At 53.7% G+C, this 21062-nt stretch overlaps 15 non-coding genes and 1 pseudogene across 15 annotated transcripts; all 16 read left to right on the top strand.

Annotated features, from left to right (window-relative positions):
- The first annotated feature begins 791 nt into the window (after positions 1 to 791).
- LOC126155668 (5S ribosomal RNA) lies at positions 792 to 910 on the top strand. The gene has a single exon (XR_007533115.1). It is a non-coding gene; the product is annotated as a 5S ribosomal RNA (ribosomal RNA).
- An 833-nt stretch (positions 911 to 1743) lies between these two features.
- LOC126154730 (5S ribosomal RNA) lies at positions 1744 to 1862 on the top strand. The gene has a single exon (XR_007532269.1). It is a non-coding gene; the product is annotated as a 5S ribosomal RNA (ribosomal RNA).
- An 832-nt stretch (positions 1863 to 2694) lies between these two features.
- On the top strand, positions 2695 to 2813 carry LOC126155869 (5S ribosomal RNA). The gene has a single exon (XR_007533302.1). It is a non-coding gene; the product is annotated as a 5S ribosomal RNA (ribosomal RNA).
- An 833-nt stretch (positions 2814 to 3646) lies between these two features.
- LOC126155285 (5S ribosomal RNA) lies at positions 3647 to 3765 on the top strand. Its single transcript, XR_007532787.1, has one exon. It is a non-coding gene; the product is annotated as a 5S ribosomal RNA (ribosomal RNA).
- Positions 3766 to 4591: 826 nt separating this feature from the next.
- Positions 4592 to 4710, top strand: LOC126155061 (5S ribosomal RNA). Its single transcript, XR_007532579.1, has one exon. It is a non-coding gene; the product is annotated as a 5S ribosomal RNA (ribosomal RNA).
- An 827-nt stretch (positions 4711 to 5537) lies between these two features.
- On the top strand, positions 5538 to 5656 carry LOC126155060 (5S ribosomal RNA). The gene has a single exon (XR_007532578.1). It is a non-coding gene; the product is annotated as a 5S ribosomal RNA (ribosomal RNA).
- An 827-nt stretch (positions 5657 to 6483) lies between these two features.
- LOC126155414 (5S ribosomal RNA) lies at positions 6484 to 6601 on the top strand (annotated as a pseudogene).
- Positions 6602 to 13343: 6742 nt separating this feature from the next.
- On the top strand, positions 13344 to 13462 carry LOC126155762 (5S ribosomal RNA). Its single transcript, XR_007533202.1, has one exon. It is a non-coding gene; the product is annotated as a 5S ribosomal RNA (ribosomal RNA).
- An 828-nt stretch (positions 13463 to 14290) lies between these two features.
- LOC126155258 (5S ribosomal RNA) lies at positions 14291 to 14409 on the top strand. The gene has a single exon (XR_007532762.1). It is a non-coding gene; the product is annotated as a 5S ribosomal RNA (ribosomal RNA).
- An 829-nt stretch (positions 14410 to 15238) lies between these two features.
- LOC126155656 (5S ribosomal RNA) lies at positions 15239 to 15357 on the top strand. Its single transcript, XR_007533104.1, has one exon. It is a non-coding gene; the product is annotated as a 5S ribosomal RNA (ribosomal RNA).
- An 832-nt stretch (positions 15358 to 16189) lies between these two features.
- On the top strand, positions 16190 to 16308 carry LOC126154669 (5S ribosomal RNA). Its single transcript, XR_007532212.1, has one exon. It is a non-coding gene; the product is annotated as a 5S ribosomal RNA (ribosomal RNA).
- An 828-nt stretch (positions 16309 to 17136) lies between these two features.
- On the top strand, positions 17137 to 17255 carry LOC126155257 (5S ribosomal RNA). The gene has a single exon (XR_007532761.1). It is a non-coding gene; the product is annotated as a 5S ribosomal RNA (ribosomal RNA).
- Positions 17256 to 18083: 828 nt separating this feature from the next.
- LOC126155886 (5S ribosomal RNA) lies at positions 18084 to 18202 on the top strand. Its single transcript, XR_007533318.1, has one exon. It is a non-coding gene; the product is annotated as a 5S ribosomal RNA (ribosomal RNA).
- An 828-nt stretch (positions 18203 to 19030) lies between these two features.
- On the top strand, positions 19031 to 19149 carry LOC126155068 (5S ribosomal RNA). The gene has a single exon (XR_007532585.1). It is a non-coding gene; the product is annotated as a 5S ribosomal RNA (ribosomal RNA).
- Positions 19150 to 19977: 828 nt separating this feature from the next.
- Positions 19978 to 20096, top strand: LOC126155645 (5S ribosomal RNA). The gene has a single exon (XR_007533093.1). It is a non-coding gene; the product is annotated as a 5S ribosomal RNA (ribosomal RNA).
- Positions 20097 to 20923: 827 nt separating this feature from the next.
- On the top strand, positions 20924 to 21042 carry LOC126155633 (5S ribosomal RNA). The gene has a single exon (XR_007533082.1). It is a non-coding gene; the product is annotated as a 5S ribosomal RNA (ribosomal RNA).
- The last annotated feature ends 20 nt before the right edge of the window (positions 21043 to 21062 follow it).

Here is a 21062-nt window from a genome sequence, read left to right as displayed (position 1 = left end):
CAAACTACCTTTCTGTTGTGACAAAGATGCTTCCTTAAGCCTTTTAAACTACTGTAATGGTACGAAAATGCAGTAATTAACTCAGTTTGAGGGAGAATGTGCTAACCAAGTTTGCCAAGGAGACTTTGAAAACGACAAAACAGTACGAATCGGCAGGTGATTTCTGAAATACGTCACCGCCTATTGTTGTGTAGGAGTGTAGAGTTCCAAATTTGATTTGTAACCACGAATGTATTCCTTAGTCGTCTCGTCTCGTCCCGCAGACGTTTGTCGTGCTTGCGCTGTCATATGGACCACGACCCGAGCGGCAGCGAGCGGCAGTCGAGCAAAGTCGGGACAAGTCGGGACGGGGACAGGGACAGGGATAGGAATGGTGCGAATGCACTGCAAACTACGCAGACACCTGGTGTGAGGCGAGGCGAGGCGAGGCGAGGCGAGGAAGCCCACATCGCTACCAGTGGCGCCCTCCAGCACGACACTGCCACACCCCGCACAGGCCCTCCGCTGAACACCAGGGACAAGATGCGTCCTCCGCTAGTGTCGAAGGCTGCACGCGCCCAGCGAATGACAGGGGGTGCAACGAACAGCAGTGCGTCTCACACACGCGGCGGTGCGCCCGCCAATTCGGCCGTCGCTCTGCTGGGACGCCGGGCGCGCCTCCCCGCGCCGTCCTCGAGGAACTGGCGGTTGCGGAAGGAAGCGCTTTCGTCAAATGCTGCCGAAAACTAACATTTTGTGTGTTGTGAGAAAAGCCGAACGCGAATTCTGCCGTGCTCCTACATTAGATGAGCGCCAACGGCCATACCATGATGAATACACCGGTTCTCGTCCGATCACCGAAGTTAAGCATCATCGGGCCCGGCTAGTACTTGGATGGGTGACCGCCTGGGAAACCCGGGTGCTGTTGGCTCCCTTCTTTTTGTTTTTTTTGTTATGTCGCCAGCCCAATTTTCAAACTACCTTTCTGTTGTGACAAAGATGCTTCCTTAAGCCTTTTAAACTACTGTAATGGTACGAAAATGCAGTAATTAACTCCGTTTGAGGGAGAATGTGCTAACCAAGTTTGCCAAAGAGCCTTTGAAAACGACAAAACAGTACGAATCGGCAGGTGATTTCTGAAATACGTCACCGCCTATTGTTGTGTAGGAGTGTAGAGTTCCAAATTTGATTTGTAACCACGAATGTATTCCTTAGTCGTCTCGTCTCGTCCCGCAGACGTTTGTCGTGCTTGCGCTGTCATATGGACCACGACCCGAGCGGCAGCGAGCGGCAGTCGAGCAAAGTCGGGACAAGTCGGGACGGGGACAGGGACAGGGATAGGAATGGTGCGAATGCACTGCAAACTACGCAGACACCTGGTGTGAGGCGAGGCGAGGCGAGGCGAGGCGAGGAAGCCCACATCGCTACCAGTGGCGCCTTCCAGCACGACACTGCCACACCCCGCACAGGCCCTCCGCTGAACACCAGGGACAAGATGCGTCCTCCGCTAGTGTCGAAGGCTGCACGCGCCCAGCGAATGACAGGGGGTGCAACGAGCAGCAGTTTGTCTCACACACGCGGCGGTGCGCCCGCCAATTCGGCCGTCGCTCTGCTGGGACGCCGGGCGCGCCTCCCCGCGCCGTCCTCGAGGAACTGGCGGTTGCGGAAGGAAGCGCTTTCGTCAAATGCGGCCGAAAACTAACATTTTGTGTGTTGGGAGAAAAGCCGAACGCGAATTCTGCCGTGCTCCTACATTAGATGAGCGCCAACGGCCATACCATGATGAATACACCGGTTCTCGTCCGATCACCGAGGTTAAGCATCATCGGGCCCGGCTAGTACTTGGATGGGTGACCGCCTGGGAAACCCGGGTGCTGTTGGCTCCCTTCCTGTTTTTTTTTTGTTATGTCGCCAGCCCAATTTTCAAACTACCTTTCTGTTGTGACAAAGATGCTTCCTTAAGCCTTTTAAACTACTGTAATGGTACGAAAATGCAGTAATTAACTCAGTTTGAGGGAGAATGTGCTAACCAAGTTTGCCAAGGAGACTTTGAAAACGACAAAACAGTACGAATCGGCAGGTGATTTCTGAAATACGTCACCGCCTATTGTTGTGTAGGAGTGTAGAGTTCCAAATTTAATTTGTAACCACGAACGTATTCCTTAGTCGTCTCGTCTCGTCCCGCAGACGTTTGTCGTGCTTGCGCTGTCATATGGACCACGACCCGAGCGGCAGCGAGCGGCAGTCGAGCAAAGTCGGGACAAGTCGGGACGGGGACAGGGACAGGGATAGGAATGGTGCGAATGCACTGCAAACTACGCAGACACCTGGTGTGAGGCGAGGCGAGGCGAGGCGAGGCGAGGAAGCCCACATCGCTACCAGTGGCGCCCTCCAGCACGACACTGCCACACCCCGCACAGGCCCTCCGCTGAACACCAGGGACAAGATGCGTCCTCCGCTAGTGTCGAAGGCTGCACGCGCCCAGCGAATGACAGGGGGTGCAACGAACAGCAGTGCGTCTCACACACGCGGCGGTGCGCCCGCCAATTCGGCCGTCGCTCTGCTGGGACGCCGGGCGCGCCTCCCCGCGCCGTCCTCGAGGAACTGGCGGTTGCGGAAGGAAGCGCTTTCGTCAAATGCTGCCGAAAACTAACATTTTGTGTGTTGTGAGAAAAGCCGAACGCGAATTCTGCCGTGCTCCTACATTAGATGAGCGCCAACGGCCATACCATGATGAATACACCGGTTCTCGTCCGATCACCGAAGTTAAGCATCATCGGGCCCGGCTAGTACTTGGATGGGTGACCGCCTGGGAAACCCGGCTGCTGTTGGCTCCCTTCCTTTTGTTTTTTTTGTTATGTCGCCAGCCCAATTTTCAAACTACCTTTCTGTTGTGACAAAGATGCTTCCTTAAGCCTTTTAAACTACTGTAATGGTACGAAAATGCAGTAATTAACTCCGTTTGAGGGAGAATGTGCTAACCAAGTTTGCCAAAGAGCCTTTGAAAACGACAAAACAGTACGAATCGGCAGGTGATTTCTGAAATACGTCACCGCCTATTGTTGTGTAGGAGTGTAGAGTTCCAAATTTGATTTGTAACCACGAATGTATTCCTTAGTCGTCTCGTCTCGTCCCGCAGACGTTTGTCGTGCTTGCGCTGTCATATGGACCACGACCCGAGCGGCAGCGAGCGGCAGTCGAGCAAAGTCGGGACAAGTCGGGACGGGGACAGGGACAGGGATAGGAATGGTGCGAATGCACTGCAAACTACGCAGACACCTGGTGTGAGGCGAGGCGAGGCGAGGCGAGGCGAGGAAGCCCACATCGCTACCAGTGGCGCCTTCCAGCACGACACTGCCACACCCCGCACAGGCCCTCCGCTGAACACCAGGGACAAGATGCGTCCTCCGCTAGTGTCGAAGGCTGCACGCGCCCAGCGAATGACAGGGGGTGCAACGAGCAGCAGTTTGTCTCACACACGCGGCGGTGCGCCCGCCAATTCGGCCGTCGCTCTGCTGGGACGCCGGGCGCGCCTCCCCGCGCCGTCCTCGAGGAACTGGCGGTTGCGGAAGGAAGCGCATTTGTCAAATGCGGCCGAAAACTAACATTTTGTGTGTTGGGAGAAAAGCCGAACGCGAATTCTGCCGTGCTCCTACATTAGATGAGCGCGAACGGCCATACCATGATGAATACACCGGTTCTCGTCCGATCACCGTAGTTAAGCATCATCGGGCCCGGCTAGTACTTGGATGGGTGACCGCCTGGGAAACCCGTGTGCTGTTGGCTCCCTTCCTGTTTTTTTTTTGTTATGTCGCCAGCCCAATTTTCAAACTACCTTTCTGTTGTGACAAAGATGCTTCCTTAAGCCTTTTAAACTACTGTAATGGTACGAAAATGCAGTAATTAACTCAGTTTGAGGGAGAATGTGCTAACCAAGTTTGCCAAGGAGACTTTGAAAACGACAAAACAGTACGAATCGGCAGGTGATTTCTGAAATACGTCACCGCCTATTGTTGTGTAGGAGTGTAGAGTTCCAAATTTGATTTGTAACCACGAATGTATTTCTTTGTCGTCTCGTCTCGTCCCGCAGACGTATGTCGTGCTTGCGCTGTCATATGGACCACGACCCGAGCGGCAGCGAGCGGCAGTCGAGCAAAGTCGGGACAAGTCGGGACGGGGACAGGGACAGGGATAGGAATGGTGAGAATGCACTGCAAACTACGCAGACACTTGGTGTGAGACGAGGCGAGGCGAGGCGAGGAAGCCCACATCGCTACCAGTGGCGCCCTCATCACGACACTGCCACACCCCGCACAGGCCCTCCGCTGAACACCAGGGACAAGATGTGTCCTCCGCTAGTGTCGAATGCTGCACGCGCCCAACGAATGACAGGGGGTGCAACGAGCTGCAGTGCGTCTCACACACGCGGCGGAGCGCCCGCCAATTCGGCCGTCGCTCTGCTGGGACGCCGGGCGCGCCTGCCCGCGCCGTCCTCGAGGAACTGGCGGTTGCGGAAGGAAGCGCTTTCGTCAAATGCGGCCGAAAATTAACATTTTGTGTGTTGGGAGAAAAGCCGAACGCGAATTCTGCCGTGCTCCTACATTAGATGAGCGCCAACGGCCATACCTAGATGAATACACCGGTTCTCGTCCGATCACCGAAGTTAAGCATCATCGGGCCCGGCTAGTACTTGGATGGGTGACCGCCTGGGAAACCCGGGTGCTGTTGTCTCCCTTCCTTTTGTTTTTTTGTTATGTCGCCAGCCCAATTTTCAAACTACCTTTCTGTTGTGACAAAGATGCTTCCTTAAGCCTTTTAAACTACTGTAATGGTACGAAAATGCAGTAATTAACTCAGTTTGAGGGAGAATGTGCTAACCAAGTTTGCCAAGGAGACTTTGAAAACGACAAAACAGTACGAATCGGCAGGTGATTTCTGAAATACGTCACCGCCTATTGTTGTGTAGGAGTGTAGAGTTCCAAATTTGATTTGTAACCACGAATGTATTCCTTAGTCGTCTCGTCTCGTCCCGCAGACGTTTGTCGTGCTTGCGCTGTCATATGGACCACGACCCGAGCGGCAGCGAGCGGCAGTCGAGCAAAGTCGGGACAAGTCGGGACGGGGACGGGGACAGGGATAGGAATGGTGCGAATGCACTGCAAACTACGCAGACACCTGGTGTGAGGCGAGGCGAGGCGAGGCGAGGAAGCCCACATCGCTACCAGTGGCGCCCTCCAGCACGACACTGCCACAACCCGCACAGGCCCTCCGCTGAACACCAGGGACAAGATGCGTCCTCCGCTAGTGTCGAAGGCTGCACGCGCCCAGCGAATGACAGAGGGTGCAACGAGCAGCAGTGCGTCTCACACACGCGGCGGTGCGCCCGCCAATTCGGCCGTCGCTCTGCTGGGACGCCGGGCGCGCCTCCCCGCGCCGTCCTCGAGGAACTGGCGGTTGCGGAAGGAAGCGCTTTCGTCAAATGCGGCCGAAAACTAACATTTTGTGTGTTGGGAGAAAAGCCGAACGCGAATTCTGCCGTGCTCCTACATTAGATGAGCGCCAACGGCCATACCTAGATGAATACACCGGTTCTCGTCCGATCACCGAAGTTAAGCATCATCGGGCCCGGCTAGTACTTGGATGGGTGACCGCCTGGGAAACCCGGGTGCTGTTGTCTCCCTTCCTTTTGTTTTTTTGTTATGTCGCCAGCCCAATTTTCAAACTACCTTTCTGTTGTGACAAAGATGCTTCCTTAAGCCTTTTAAACTACTGTAATGGTACGAAAATGCAGTAATTAACTCAGTTTGAGGGAGAATGTGCTAACCAAGTTTGCCAAGGAGACTTTGAAAACGACAAAACAGTACGAATCGGCAGGTGATTTCTGAAATACGTCACCGCCTATTGTTGTGTAGGAGTGTAGAGTTCCAAATTTGATTTGTAACCACGAATGTATTCCTTAGTCGTCTCGTCTCGTCCCGCAGACGTTTGTCGTGCTTGCGCTGTCATATGGACCACGACCCGAGCGGCAGCGAGCGGCAGTCGAGCAAAGTCGGGACAAGTCGGGACGGGGACGGGGACAGGGATAGGAATGGTGCGAATGCACTGCAAACTACGCAGACACCTGGTGTGAGGCGAGGCGAGGCGAGGCGAGGAAGCCCACATCGCTACCAGTGGCGCCCTCCAGCACGACACTGCCACAACCCGCACAGGCCCTCCGCTGAACACCAGGGACAAGATGCGTCCTCCGCTAGTGTCGAAGGCTGCACGCGCCCAGCGAATGACAGAGGGTGCAACGAGCAGCAGTGCGTCTCACACACGCGGCGGTGCGCCCGCCAATTCGGCCGTCGCTCTGCTGGGACGCCGGGCGCGCCTCCCCGCGCCGTCCTCGAGGAACTGGCGGTTGCGGAAGGAAGCGCTTTCGTCAAATGCGGCCGAAAACTAACATTTTGTGTGTTGGGAGAAAAGCCGAACGCGAATTCTGCCGTGCTCCTACATTAGATGAGCGCCAACGGCCATACCATGATGAATACACCGGTTCTCGTCCGATCACCGAAGTTAAGCATCATCGGGCCCGGCTAGTACTTGGCTGGCTGCCCGCCTGGCAACACCTCGGTGCCGAGCGAGCAGTGTTTTCCTTGTGCGACTTGGCCGGCGGCGCCTCGCGTGTCGTCTGCTTACTTTGCCACGTGGCTTTCTTTCTACTGAACTGTAAGTAATGGATATTCTTTACGATGATAGTGAGGAGCGACAGAACAATATTCAGTGCGAATTCGATCGTTCCGTCGAGAAACCCTCGGCTTTTGAGGTTCATCGTTGGTTAATTGATGATTTGTTGTTGTCTACTAATGACGTACTCGGTATTCAGTTCGATACGTTCTTAAATTCTGTGTTCTTAAAACTCAAATCTTCCGATCTGTGTGATGCTGTAGTTTCTGTTAATGACGGTGTTCGCAAATTTCGACACCTTAACGGAAATATTAGTAATGTCACTGTGTCTCACGCTGGTTTTGGTCTTCGACATATACGGATATTTAACCTTCCGTTTGAAATACGTAATGACACTATTTCTCGTCACTTGCGGCCATATGGCACTGTTTTATCTGTCGTGAAGTAGAAATGGTCGTCTGCGTATATATTTCAAGTCGAGAACGGTGTGCGCAGTGTTAAGATGGTGGTTAGGCAGCATATTCCGTCTTTTATTTTGGTAAACGGTCACCGTGCGTTTGTCACGTACAGTGGCCAGCCACAAACTTGCTCCTTTTGTAATGGTGTTGGCCATTATAGGCAGGATTGTCCGAAGCGAAAACGGCCTGTTCAGCTACCGCTTGAGGCCGATTTGCAAGGAGTTAGTTTTGCTTCCGTCGCCGCAACGGTCTTGGGTTCCGCCCCCCCCGCGCCCGCGCGGCGTGCGGCAGATGTTAATCTTGCTGCCGCCGCGGAAGCGATGGATGTGTCTGCTGATCATAGTGTCTCTGCTGTTGCGACTACCGGCCAGGACTCTTTGTCCACGGTTTCGGAAAACGTGCCTGCTGTTGTTCAACCGGTTGTGGGTGCTGTTGTGTCGGAGACTCCGTGCCGCAGTCGGTAACCGATGTTGTTTCGCGCCCTAATTCGGACTCTGTTGCCCCCACTGTGTCGCAGGCGGAGCCCTCTCCTTCTGTGCCTGCACCCGTCGTTGCACCCTCTGACGTTTCTGAGCCTCTTCCTGTTGCGGAATCGAGCGATGTTTTTGTGGAACCAAAACCGCAGCGGGATGAAGCTCGTTCTCGCAGTTCCAGTAGGCAACGCTTCCGCAGTGCCAGTAGCTCCCCTTCCTACGACAGAGGTTTAGCGCGAGGTGACCGTAGTCCGTCCCCAGTAGGGCGCCCCCCCGCCTCTTCTTGGGCGTCGCAACGCCGCGCCGGGCGGCGCGACCTCGACGTGGAGCTACGGCCGCCTCAGGCTGCCGGCTCCGGGCGTCAGCCGCCGCGCAAACAACAACGACAGCAGCAGCGTGCCTCCTCTCGCCACGCACAGTCAGCTGATCTGTATGTTGCAGCGCAGCAACGTGACGTTGCTGTTCGCCATCTGCGGACTGTGTTAAGTCAACCCGCCTCTGTAGATGTGCCTGTTTTAGCGCCAGACACGGTTTCGGCTGTGACTGCGGCATCTCTGTCGACTAAACGGAAGGCAGAGGATGTACACCGTCGTCGCGCTGGTCCTTCTATTCACGACCGCGTGTCGGTGCCTTCTTCCGACGTGGAGATGTCCGTTAAGGATTCTGTGTCGGTCGCTTCTGGCGTGACGGCTACTGCCACCCTGCCGCCCCTCTCCCCCTTCGAGCCTTCGGAGTGGGCGAAGGATGTTGTGGAGGGTGGGGAGACGTAGTGTGTGTCCTGTGTGCCCCCTCCCCTGTCGCGCACCTGCACCTCCCGTGTTTTATGTGTGTTTTACTTTTGTGTGTGTCTTTTAATTGTGTGAGTCTATGACTTACGATTTTAGCCAGTGGAATGTTGTCACCATTAATCTTAACAAATTGAGTCACCCGTGTAAGATACTGGCTTTTAAGAACTTTTTACGTGATCACCACTGCCATGTTGTGTTTTTACAAGAGGTGACGCGTGATGCCCTTGTCTTTTTACACGATTTTAGTGACTTTACTGTTATTGACAATGTTTTACCGGATCACAGTACAGGAACTGCCATTTTAGTACGTTCTGACCTCGCTATTTCAAATGTTGCTATTTTACCTAATGGTCGTGCCGTTAGTTGCACTATACTGGGCGTTGTATTTGTTAACGTCTATGCTCCGTCTGGGAACGATAAGCCGGCGAGGGCTGTTTTTTATGGGCAGGAATTGTGTGCGCTGTTACACCGGAATGTGGATGCTTTAGTTGTAGGCGGCGATTTTAATTGCGTTTTAGATGTTGTTGATCAGGTGCCTCGTCCTAACATTTGTCGCGAGCTCGGCGACTTGGTTCGCAGTTTTCAGCTCGTTGATACGTGGCGTGTTTTAAACCCTGATGTTACGCATTTTACTCATTTTTATCCCACGGGGCACAGCCGCCTGGACAGAATTTACGTTTCTGCCCCGCTTTCTGCCCGTATTTGCCGCACGGAAATGTTTCCCGTGCTGTTTTCTGATCATTCCGGTTACCTTTGTCAGCTTTTATTGCCTAGATTTTGTGTTCCCAGGCGAAAGAATTTGTGGAAATTTAATTGTGCATTATTGAACGACGACCATTTTGTGACGTGTTTTACCAATCTGTGGCAGAAATTGCTCGGGACCAAGCGAGGTGACTGTAGTGTGCTGGAGTGGTGGGTCGGGGAGGCCAAGCCGGTGATGAGGCGGTTTTTAATGGATTTTAGCCGCGAGGCGGCTCGGTGGCGTCGCGCTACCGCCCGCTTCCATCAGGCGTGTTTACAAGACCTCGCGCTGCGCGTGACGTCACAGCCTGCCTTGCTGCCCGCTTTTAAGCAGTTCCAGCGTAAGCTTCTCGCTGATTTGCGTGCTGTTAGTGGCGGTGTCGTCGTCCGCAGCCAGCCTGCGGGGGTTGTGGATGGCGAACCATTGTCGCTTTATCATCTGCATAGGGAACGCAGGCGGCGCGCCCGCCTGCACATCGGTACCTGGAAACAGTGCGACGGTAGACGGACTACTGTCCAGTCCGACATTGAGCGGGATGTTTTTACTCATTTTAGTTCCCTTTTCCGTGCGCTGGATGTTGATTGTAATGCGTTGCGGGATTTTTTACACGTCATACCTCATGTTTTAACTCGTACGGATAGGACGCTTTTAAATGCTGCTTATGTACCTGACGACCTGTACGATGCTATCCGACGAAGCCCTAAAAGTAAATCGCCTGGTCCCGACGGCATTCCTGCTGAATTTTATCTGAAATTTTATGATCTTTTTCGTGATGTTTTTGTGGCTCTTTTAAATGAAATACGGGATGGTGCTGTTATCCCTGCCGCGTTTGAGGAGGGGGTAGTGACATTGGTTCCCAAATCGACTGCGACGCCCTGCATTGACGCTGTTCGGCCGATCACTTTACTGAACGCCGATTTTAAGATTGTAACGCGATGCGTGGCTCAACGCCTTAAAGTTGTTTTACCGTCGGTCCTCAGTGATAGTCAATCATGTGCGGTGCAGGGTCGAAACATTTTTGATGCCGTCCTCGCCTATCGCGACTGTATCGGTTTTGTTAAAAGTGCGAGACTGCCGACAGCTGCCATCTTCTTAATTGATTTCAAAAATGCTTTCGACCGCATTAGCCATGTGTACCTCCGCCAGGTTCTTGTGCGGATGGGCTTCGGTTTTAAGTTTACGACTGTGGTAAAGCATCTTTTACAAAATGCGACGTCACGTGTTAGTGTCAATGGCCACTTGACGCCAGCTTTCCGTGTTGGGCGCTCGGTGCGGCAGGGGTGTCCCCTTTCAATGGCCCTTTTTTCTGTAGCTTTAGATCCGTTGCTGCGAATTATCGGCCGCGACTGCCGTGGCATTCAGATAGGGACGCACCGCCTCATTTGCAAGGCGTACGCCGACGATCTTGGCGTTTTTCTTGGCCATTCTGATGACGTTGACACACTATATGGTGCACTGCAACGCTTTGAAAAAGCTACAGGTGCCATTGTCAACCCAACTAAGACTGTTTGTTTGCCTCTTACACCCCGCGCACGGTCCATACAGCGGAGCTGGTTTTGTGTCCGCGAACAGCACAAAGTCCTGGGCGTGCTTTTTTCTTCTCATCCACAACGGATGGAGGCGCTCAATTGGCGGTCTACGCTCCATAAGGTGCGCGCCGTTGCCAAGATCTATGCGGCTCGCACGTTGGCGCTTCGTGACAAGGTGGCCTTGATCAATACTAACATTCTGGCCAGGGTGTGGTACCTCGCACAGGTCCTTCCACTGCCTCGGCAGTTGGAACGTGCCCTCAAGCAGGCGGTGTATTGGTTTTTATGGCGAGGTGACATTTTTAAAGTCTCGTATGACACCTGTACTCTAAGCCCGACAGATGGTGGTTTGGGTTTAGTAGATCTTCGCGCGAAGTGCTCTGCTCTCCTTTGGAAACGGACCACCGTTGTTATGGAGAGGGCCCCGAACGGTACCACTGCGGCGGTCTTCAGTATGTATCGTCCTCTATCAGTGGAGGCGCCGGTGAATGTCTCGCACATTCCCTTTTTTCTTAACTATGTGCGTCGCTACTATATGGACAACAGCTACCTCGCGCTATGTGACGTTCCCAGTCTTCGAGTCTGCGACGTCGTTTCTGCTTTCCGTGGATCACCTGTGCGTTGTAAGTGGGAGTATCGGCTACCGTGGTATAATTGGGTCGCGGTATGGAAAAATCTTGCCAGCCATGTTCTTCCTCCCTCTGTACACGCCGTGTGGTACAAGGTTGTGCATCGTACCTTCCCTACAAATTCGAAGCTCCATTCCATCAACCTCATCTCGTCTGGAGCTTGCGACTTGTGTGATGCGGAAGATACACTTGAACACCGTTTTGTGTGTGGACATTTTTGCAGTGTTTGGGATGCCGCCAGAGATATGATTCGCCTAATCACTCGAGTGGATACGCGTTCAGTCTTGCCGACCGACGCCTTAATTCCTCAATGCGTCGCCTACCCGAATACAAAGAAGAATGCTACGGTGTGGCTCCTGGGTCATACCGTTTTTGCAATGTTTCACCTGAAATTGACTACTGAATTGGACTTTCTTACCTATTTATGGACTCAGCATGAACAAACTGAAGCTTTGCCTGGCTATCGTGCTACTTTTGCAAATTTTTTGAAGGTTGCACTTGCTCATGCCTTTTCCCGGATGTCGGTGGATGCTTAACATGTTTATGACGGTTTGGTATACTATTCTATTTTGACCGCTCAAGCTGTGTTTTTCAAGGAACGAACACTTATGGAAATACGTGTACTCAGAGGAACTCTTTTTTTTTCTTATCTGTGTCTTTTTTTTATTTCCGGTACAGTTTACCTTTTTCTTGATTCTGATTTTTTCTGCTGTGGACATTGGCACTTTTATTTACAAGCACTGGTTTTCTCCTGTAGGTCTCCCATGTGGCGGCAGTGATATTTTCAATTTTCACTAGTGTTACCACGCAGTGACTTTCATTTTTTTGTTTTTTTTTTTTCCTTTTCATTTCACTTGTCCACCTGATGGACTTTACCCCTCAGTTTTACTGGTGTGGAACTTTCCCGGTAATAGTGACACTAAGGAAGTGGTTTTATTTCTACTGGATTTTGTTTCCCTGGCGGAGTCATTGTCTCCATGCCGAAGATTGCTGGATTATGGTTTTTTTTGCTCTTGCCGCTTTTTCCCGACGGACGTCGACCGTTTTAAGGACACCAACGGGGGATACTGACTTTCTTTTCGTCCGTTCGTCGTGGGACATGGAGTCAACAGCACCTTTATAGCTCATGAAGCTCGCCAATAGAAGGCATTTTGTGGAGAGCGACACGGCCGGGCTATAAGGGGAGATGGGAGGCCCGCAAAAAGTAAAAAAAAAAAAAAAAAAAAAAAAAAAAAAAAGGTGCTGTTGGCTCCCTTCCTTTTGTTTTTTTGTTATGCCGCCAGCCCAATTTTCAAACTACCTTTCTGTTGTGACAAAGATGCTTCCATAAGCCTTTTAAACTACTGTAATGGTACGAAAATGCAGTAATTAACTCAGTTTGAGGGAGAATGTGCTAACCAAGTATGGCCAAGAAGACTTTGAAAACGACAAAACAGTACGAATCGGCAGGTGATTTCTGAAATACGTCACCGCCTATTGTTGTGTAGGAGTGTAGAGTTCCAAATTTGATTTGTAACCACGAATGTATTCCTTAGTCGTCTCGTCTCGTCCCGCAGACTTTTGTCGTGCTTGCGCTGTCATATGGACCACGACCCGAGCGGCAACGAGCGGCAGTCGAGCAAAGTCGGGACAAGTCGGGACGGGGACAAGGACAGGGATAGGAATGGTGCGAATGCACTGCAAACTACGCAGACACCTGGTGTGAGGCGAGGCGAGGCGAGGCGAGGAAGCCCACATCGCTACCAGTGGCGCCCTCCAGCACGACACTGCCACACCCCGCACAGGCCCTCCGCTGAACACCAGGGACAAGGTGCGTCCTCCGCTAGTGTCGAAGGTTGCACGCGCCCAGCGAATGACAGGGGGTGCAACGAGCAGCAGTGCGTCTCACACACGCGGCGGTGCGCCCGCCAATTCGGCCGTCGCTCTGCTGGGACGCCGGGCGCGCCTCCCCGCGCCGTCCTCGAGGAACTGGCGGTTGCGGAAGGAAGCGCTTTCGTCAAATGCGGCCGAAAACTAACATTTTGTGTGTTGGGAGAAAAGCCGAACGCGAATTCTGCCGTGCTCCTGCATTAGATGAGCGCCAATGGCCATACCATGATGAATACACCGGTTCTCGTCCGATCACCGAAGTTAAGCATCATCGGGCCCGGCTAGTACTTGGATGGGTGACCGCCTGGGAAACCCGGGTGCTGTTGGCTCCCTTCCTTTTGTTTTTTTGTTATGTCGCCAGCCCAATTTTCAAACTACCTTTCTGTTGTGACAAAGATGCTTCCTTAAGCCTTTTAAACTACTGTAATGGTACGAAAATGCAGTAATTAACTCAGTTTGAGGGAGAATGTGCTAACCAAGTATGGCCAAGAAGACTTTGAAAACGACAAAACAGTACGAATCGGCAGGTGATTTCTGAAATACGTCACCGCCTATTGTTGTGTAGGAGTGTAGAGTTCCAAATTTGATTTGTAACCACGAATGTATTCCTTAGTCGTCTCGTCTCGTCCCGCAAACGTTTGTCCTGCTTGCGCTGTCATATGGACCACGACCCGAGCGGCAGCGAGCGGCAGTCGAGCAAAGGCGGGACAAGTCGGGACGGGGACAGGGACAGGGATAGGAATGGTGCGAATGCACCGCAAACTACGCAGACACCTGGTGTGAGGCGAGGCGAGGCGAGACGAGGAAGCCCACATCGCTACCAGTGGCGCCCTCCAGCACGACACTGCCACACCCCGCACAGGCCCTCCGCTGAACACCAGGGACAAGATGCGTACTCCGCTAGTGTCGAAGGCTGCACGCGCCCAGCGAATGACAGGGGGTGCAACGAGCAGCAGTGCGTCTCACACACGCGGCGGTGCGCCCGCCAATTCGGCCGTCGCTCTGCTGGGACGCCGGGCGCGCCTCCCCGCGCCGTCATCGAGGAACTGGCGGTTGCGGAAGGAAGCGCTTTCGTCAAATGCGGCCGAAAACTAACATTTTGTGTGTTGGGAGAATAGCCGAACGCGAATTCTGCCGTGCTCCTACATTAGATGAGCGCCAACGGCCATACCATGATGAATACACCGGTTCTCGTCCGATCACCGAAGTTAAGCATCATCGGGCCCGGCTAGTACTTGGACCGGTGACCGCCTGGGAAACCCGGGTGCTGTTGGCTCCCTTCCTTTTGTTTTTTTGTTATGTCGCCAGCCCAATTTTCAAACTACCTTTCTGTTGTGACAAAGATGCTTCCTTAAGCCTTTTAAACTACTGTAATGGTACGAAAATGCAGTAATTAACTCAGTTTGAGGGAGAATGTGCTAACCAAGTATGGCCAAGAAGACTTTGAAAACGACAAAACAGTACGAATCGGCAGGTGATTTCTGAAATACGTCACCGCCTATTGTTGTGTAGGAGTGTAGAGTTCCAAATTTGATTTGTAACCACGAATGTATTCCTTAGTCGTCTCGTCGCGTCCCGCAGACGTTTGTCGTGCTTGGGCTGTCATATGGACCACGACCCGAGCGGCAGCGAGCGGCAGTCGAGCAAAGTCGGGACAAGTCGGGACGGGAACAGGGACAGGGATAGGAATGGTGCGAATGCACTGCAAACTACGCAGACACCTGGTGTGAGGCGAGGCGAGGCGAGGCGAGGAAGCCCACATCGCTACCAGTGGCGCCCTCCAGCACGACACTGCCACACCCCGCACAGGCCCTCCGCTGAACACCAGGGACAAGATGCGTCCTCCGCTAGTGTCGAAGGCTGCACGCGCCCAGGGAATGACAGGGGGTTAAAACGAGCAGCAGTGCGTCTCACACACGCGGCGGTGCGCCCGCCAATTCGGCCGTCGCTCTGCTGGGACGCCGGGCGCGCCTCCCCGCGCCGTCCTCGAGGAACTGGCGGTTGCGGAAGGAAGCGCTTTCGTCAAATGCGGCCGAAAACTAACATTCTGTGTGTTGGGAGAAAAGCCGAACGCGAATTCTGCCGTGCTCCTACATTAGATGAGCGCCAACGGCCATACCATGATGAATACACCGGTTCTCGTCCGATCACCGAAGTTAAGCATCATCGGGCCCGGCTAGTACTTGGATGGGTGACCGCCTGGGAAACCCGGGTGCTGTTGGCTCCCTTCCTTTTGTTTTTTTGTTATGTCGCCAGCCCAATTTTCAAACTACCTTTCTGTTGTGACAAAGATGCTTCCTTAAGCCTTTTAAACTACTGTAATGGTACGAAAATGCAGTAATTAACTCAGTTTGAGGGAGAATGTGCTAACCAAGTATGGCCATGAAGACTTTGAAAACGACAAAACAGTACGAATCAGCAGGTGATTTCTAAAATACGTCACCGCCTATTGTTGTGTAGGAGTGTAGAGTTCCAAATTTGATTTGTAACCACGAATGTATTCCTTAGTCGTCTCGTCTCGTCCCGCAGACGTTTGTCGCGCTTGCGCTGTCATATGGACCACGACCCGAGCGGCAGCGAGCGGCAGTCGAGCAAAGTCGGGACAAGTCGGGACGGGGACAGGGACAGGGATAGGAATGGTGCGAATGCACTGCAAACTACGCAGACACCTGGTGTGAGGCGAGGCGAGGCGAGGCGAGGCGAGGAAGCCCACATCGCTACCAGTGGCGCCCTCCAGCACGACACTGCCACACCCCGCACAGGCCCTCCGCTGAACACCAGGGACAAGATGCGTCCTCCGCTAGTGTCGAAGGCTGCACGCGCCCAGCGAATGACAGGGGGTGCAACGAGCAGCAGTGCGTCTCACACACGCGGCGGTGCGCCCGCCAATTTGGCCGTCGCTCTGATGGGACGCCGGCACGCCTCCCCGCGCCGTCCTCGAGGAACTGGCGGTTGCGGAAGGAAGCGCTTTCGTCAAATGCGGCCGAAAACTAACATTTTGTGTGTTGGGAGAAAAGCCGAACGCGAATTCTGCCGTGCTCCTACATTAGATGAGCGCCAACTGCCATACCATGATGAATACACCGGTTCTCGTCCGATCACCGAAGTTAAGCATCATCGGGCCCGGCTAGTACTTGGATGGGTGACCGCCTGGGAAACCCGGGTGCTGTTGGCTCCCTTCCTTTTGTTTTTTTGTTATGTCGCCAGCCCAATTTTCAAACTACCTTTCTGTTGTGACAAAGATGCTTCCTTAAGCCTTTTAAACTACTGTAATGGTACGAAAATGCAGTAATTAACTCAGTTTGAGGGAGAATGTGCTAACCAAGTATGGCCAAGAAGACTTTGAAAACGACAAAACAGTACGAATCGGCAGGTGATTTCTGAAATACGTCACCGCCTATTGTTGTGTAGGAGTGTAGAGTTCCAAATTTGATTTGTAACCACGAATGTATTCCTTAGTCGTCTCGTCTCGTCCCGCAAACGTTTGTCCTGCTTGCGCTGTCATATGGACCACGACCCGAGCGGCAGCGAGCGGCAGTCGAGCAAAGGCGGGACAAGTCGGGACGGGGACAGGGACAGGGATAGGAATGGTGCGAATGCACCGCAAACTACGCAGACACCTGGTGTGAGGCGAGGCGAGGCGAGACGAGGAAGCCCACATCGCTACCAGTGGCGCCCTCCAGCACGACACTGCCACACCCCGCACAGGCCCTCCGCTGAACACCAGGGACAAGATGCGTCCTCCGCTAGTGTCGAAGGCTGCACGCGCCCAGCGAATGACAGGGGGTGCAACGAGCAGCAGTGCGTCTCACACACGCGGCGGTGCGCCCGCCAATTCGGCCGTCGCTCTGCTGGGACGCCGGGCGCGCCTCCCCGCGCCGTCCTCGAGGAACTGGCGGTTGCGGAAGGAAGCGCTTTCGTCAAATGCGGCCGAAAACTAACATTTTGTGTGTTGGGAGAAAAGCCGAACGCGAATTCTGCCGTGCTCCTACATTAGATGAGCGCCAACGGCCATACCATGATGAATACACCGGTTCTCGTCCGATCACCGAAGTTAAGCATCATCGGGCCCGGCTAGTACTTGGACCGGTGACCGCCTGGGAAACCCGGGTGCTGTTGGCTCCCTTCCTTTTGTTTTTTTGTTATGTCGCCAGCCCAATTTTCAAACTACCTTTCTGTTGTGACAAAGATGCTTCCTTAAGCCTTTTAAACTACTGTAATGGTACGAAAATGCAGTAATTAACTCAGTTTGAGGGAGAATGTGCTAACCAAGTATGGCCAAGAAGACTTTGAAAACGACAAAACAGTACGAATCGGCAGGTGATATCTGAAATACGTCACCGCCTATTGTTGTGTAGGAGTGTAGAGTTCCAAATTTGATTTGTAACCACGAATGTATTCCTTAGTCGTCTCGTCTCGTCCCGCAAACGTTTGTCCTGCTTGCGCTGTCATATGGACCACGACCCGAGCGGCAGCGAGCGGCAGTCGAGCAAAGGCGGGACAAGTCGGGACGGGGACAGGGACAGGGATAGGAATGGTGCGAATGCACCGCAAACTACGCAGACACCTGGTGTGAGGCGAGGCGAGGCGAGGCGAGGAAGCCCACATCGCTACCAGTGGCGCCCTCCAGCACGACACTGCCACACCCCGCACAGGCCCTCCGCTGAACACCAGGGACAAGATGCGTCCTCCGCTAGTGTCGAAGGCTGCACGCGCCCAGCGAATGACAGGGGGTGCAACGAGCAGCAGTGCGTCTCACACACGCGGCGGTGCGCCCGCCAATTCGGCCGTCGCTCTGCTGGGACGCCGGGCGCGCCTCCCCGCGCCGTCCTCGAGGAACTGGCGGTTGCGGAAGGAAGCGCATTTGTCAAATGCGGCCGAAAACTAACATTTTGTGTGTTGGGAGAAAAGCCGAACGCGAATTCTGCCGTGCTCCTACATTAGATGAGCGCCAACGGCCATACCATGATGAATACACCGGTTCTCGTCCGATCACCGAAGTTAAGCATCATCGGGCCCGGCTAGTACTTGGATGGGTGACTGCCTGGGAAACCCGGGTGCTGTTGGCTCCCTTCCTTTTGTTTTTTTGTTATGTCGCCAGCCCAATTTTCAAACTACCTTCCTGTTGTGACAAAGATGCTTCCTTAAGCCTTTTAAACTACTGTAATAGTACGAAAATGCAGTAATTAACTCAGTTTGAGGGAGAATGTGCTAACCAAGTATGGCCAAGAAGACTTTGAAAACGACAAAACAGTACGAATCGGCAGGTGATTTCTGAAATACGTCACCGCCTATTGTTGTGTAGGAGTGTAGAGTTCCAAATTTGATTTGTAACCACGAATGTATTCCTTAGTCGTCTCGTCTCGTCCCGCAGACGTTTGTCGTGCTTGCGCTGTCGCATCGACCACGACCCGAGCTACAGCGAGCGGCAGTCGAGCGAAGTCGGGACAAGTCGGGACGGGGACAGGGACAGGGATAGGAATGGTGCGAATGCACTGCAAACTACGCAGACACCTGGTGTGAGGCGAGGCGAGGCGAGGCGAGGAAGCCCACATCGCTACCAGTGGCGCCCTCCAGCACGACACTGCCACACTCCACACAGGCCCTCCGCTGAACACCAGGGACAAGATGCGTCCTCCGCTAGTGTCGAAGGCTGCACGCGCCCAGCGAATGACAGGGGGTGCAACGAGCAGCAGTGCGTCTCACACAGGCGGCGGTGCGCCCGCCAATTCGGCCGTCGCTCTGCTGGGACGCCGGGCACGCCTCCCCGCGCCGTCCTCGAGGAACTGGCGGTTGCGGAAGGAAGCGCTTTCGTCAAATGCGGCCGGAAACTAACATTTTGTGTGTTGGGAGAAAAGCCGAACGCGAATTCAGCCGTGCTCCTACATTAGATGAGCGCCAACGGCCATACCATGATGAATACACCGGTTCTCGTCCGATCACCGAAGTTAAGCATCATCGGGCCCGGCTAGTACTTCGATTGGTGACCGCCTGGGAAACCCGGGTGCTGTTGGCTCCCTTCCTTTTGTTTTTTTGTTATGTCGCCAGCCCAATTTTCAAACTACCTTTCTGTTGTGACAAAGATGCTTCCATAAGCCTTTTAAACTACTGTAATAGTACGAAAATGCAGTAATTAACTCAGTTTGAGGGAGAATGTGCTAACCAAGTATGGCCAAGAAGACTTTGAAAACGACAAAACAGTACGAATCGGCAGGTGATTTCTGAAATACGTCACCGCCTATTGTTGTGTAGGAGTGTAGAGTTCCAAATTTGATTTGTAACCACGAATGTATTCCTTAGTCGTCTCGTCTCGTCCCGCAGACTTTTGTCGTGCTTGCGCTGTCATATGGACCACGACCCGAGCGGCAGCGAGCGGCAGTCGAGCAAAGTCGGGACAAGTCGGGACGGGGACAAGGACAGGGATAGGAATGGTGCGAATGCACTGCAAACTACGCAGACACCTGGTGTGAGGCGAGGCGAGGCGAGGCGAGGAAGCCCACATCGCTACCAGTGGCGCCCTCCAGCACGACACTGCCACACCCCGCACAGGCCCTCCGCTGAACACCAGGGACAAGGTGCGTCCTCCGCTAGTGTCGAAGGCTGCACGCGCCCAGCGAATGACAGGGGGTGCAACGAGCAGCAGTGCGTCTCACACACGCGGCGGTGCGCCCGCCAATTCGGCCGTCGCTCTGCTGGGACGCCGGGCGCGCCTCCCCGCGCCGTCCTCGAGGAACTGGCGGTTGCGGAAGGAAGCGCTTTCGTCAAATGCGGCCGAAAACTAACATTTTGTGTGTTGGGAGAAAAGCCGAACGCGAATTCTGCCGTGCTCCTACATTAGATGAGCGCCAACGGCCATACCATGATGAATACACCGGTTCTCGTCCGATCACCGAAGTTAAGCATCATCGGGCCCGGCTAGTACTTGGATGGGTGACCGCCTGGGAAACCCGGGTGCTGTTGGCTCCCTTCCTTTTGTTTTTTTGTTATGTCGCCAGCCCAATTTTCAAACTACCTTTCTGTTGTGACAAAGATGCTTCCTTAAGCCTTTTAAACTACTTTAATGGTACGAAAATGCATTAATTAACTCAGTTTGAGGGAGAATGTGCTAACCAAGTGTGGCCAAGAAGACTTTGAAAACGACAAAACAGTGCGAATCGGCAGGTGATTTCTGAAATACGTCACCGCCTATTGTTGTGTAGGAGTGTAGAGTTCCAAATTTGATTTGTAACCACGAATGTATTCCTTAGTCGTCTCGTCTCGTCCCGCAGACGTTTGTCGTGCTTGCGCTGTCATATGGACCACGACCCGAGCGACAGCGAGCGTAAGTGGAGCAAAGTCGGGCAAGTCGGGACGGGGACAGGGACAGGGATAGGAATGGTGCGAATGGACTGCAAACTACGCAGACACCTGGTGTGAGGCGAGGCGAGGCGAGGCGAGGAAGCCCACATCGCTACCAGTGGCGCCCTCCAGCACGACACTGCCACACCCCGCACAGGCCCTCCGCTGAACACCAGGGACAAGATGCGTCCTCCGCTAGTGTCGAAGGCTGCACGCGCCCAGCGAAAGACAGGGGGTGCAACGAGCAGCAGTGCGTCTCACACACGCGGCGGTGCGCCCGCCAATTCGGCCGTCGTTCTGCTGGGACGCCGGGCGCGCTTCCCCGCGCCGTCCTCGAGGAACTGGCGGTTGCGGAAGGAAGCGCTTTCGTCAAATGCGGCCGAAAACTAACAATTTGTGTGTTGGGAGAAAAGCCGAACGCGAATTCTGCCGTGCTCCTACATTAGATGAGCGCCAACGGCCATACCATGATGAATACACCGGTTCTCGTCCGATCACCGAAGTTAAGCATCATCGGGCCCGGCTAGTACTTGGATGGGTGACCGCCTGGGAAACCCGGGTGCTGTTGGCTCCCTTCCTTTTGTTTTTTTG

The sequence above is a fragment of the Schistocerca cancellata genome, unplaced genomic scaffold (assembly GCF_023864275.1).
Source record: "Schistocerca cancellata isolate TAMUIC-IGC-003103 unplaced genomic scaffold, iqSchCanc2.1 HiC_scaffold_1100, whole genome shotgun sequence".
Taxonomy (NCBI): domain Eukaryota; kingdom Metazoa; phylum Arthropoda; class Insecta; order Orthoptera; family Acrididae; genus Schistocerca; species Schistocerca cancellata.
Note: the sequence above shows the minus strand (reverse complement) of the source record. Positions and strands in the feature narration are given on the sequence as shown.